The sequence below is a fragment of the Octopus bimaculoides genome, chromosome 1 (genome assembly GCF_001194135.2).
Source record: "Octopus bimaculoides isolate UCB-OBI-ISO-001 chromosome 1, ASM119413v2, whole genome shotgun sequence".
In the NCBI taxonomy this organism is placed as follows: domain Eukaryota; kingdom Metazoa; phylum Mollusca; class Cephalopoda; order Octopoda; family Octopodidae; genus Octopus; species Octopus bimaculoides.
This window is the reverse complement of record NC_068981.1, coordinates 89666035-89667177: the sequence shown is the minus strand read 5'-3', so window position 1 is coordinate 89667177 and position 1143 is coordinate 89666035.

The following is a 1143-nucleotide window of genomic DNA, read 5'->3' as shown; positions in this document are numbered from 1 at the left end:
TATATATATATATATATATATGTACATATGCATATATACATAAATACAACTATAATTCACATACGCACGTATGTATACATATTAAGAAAATTACACATATGCACATACATAGATATGCAGACATGCACTAAGTGTATACATGCAAACATACCCTTCTAACTTAGCTGACATAAGAAATTACAGTGATCAATAAATTAACATTTTCAGAACGAGAATAACTTTAACAAACGCAATGAATATAATCATGCAATCTTAAAAGGCTGAGTTTCTTTCTTTAAATTTCAATTCTACATTACATCATTTACCCCATCTCACCCCAAATGCTATGCGCAGTATATTGTAATTAAAATGGAACTATTATGTTATTCAGTATGGTTCTAATTCTGAAAACAACCAGAAAATGTTTATTGCATGTTTTGTTGTGGTTACGTAACAAATATTCCTCGATGTTATATTTTAACACCTCTTTTTTCATATAAAGATTATTATATTTCTATGTTTCACATGAAAAAAAAATAAATAAATAAAATAGAAACAAATGAAAATTGAAAATAAAAATGAAAACAAACAAAAAAAAAAGAAAACAAATTTACTAACAAAGTGGTCAAAATATTCTTTATAAAAAAATTATTTATTCATATGATTAAATTTTAATGGATTCGCATGTGATATCCCGTTTCTTTAGCAATCTGGTAAGAAATGCAGTCTAGATTCGCTGCCATCTGAATCGACAAGGTGTCGGACTCTTGCCTGAAGAACTGACATTGTACCTTCTGTCACGATTGCACTTTCTTCGTGTAAGTCGGTTCACTTCAACTAGTGGTATTGATCTTGCCTTTGTTAAGTTACGTATGTTGGATAGATAGAATTAACTCACATCGAGTGGTTAGAGTACTCTTAGCTAACGAATGTTTTCGTTAGCTTGCAGTGAGTGCTATTTTCAAGACCTCATATGGCATTGGAACATGATAGAAACGCTCACATTGTATTACTGTTTGAACAATCCTACCATTACCATAGCCATACTAAAGTGGATACTGCAAAACGAATATACAGTGTTTTCAGTGAGTTAAAAAAAATTATCACATATGATTAAAGGCCATAAAAGCACTTTGTTGAAAATAGAACTAAGACCACTAAATC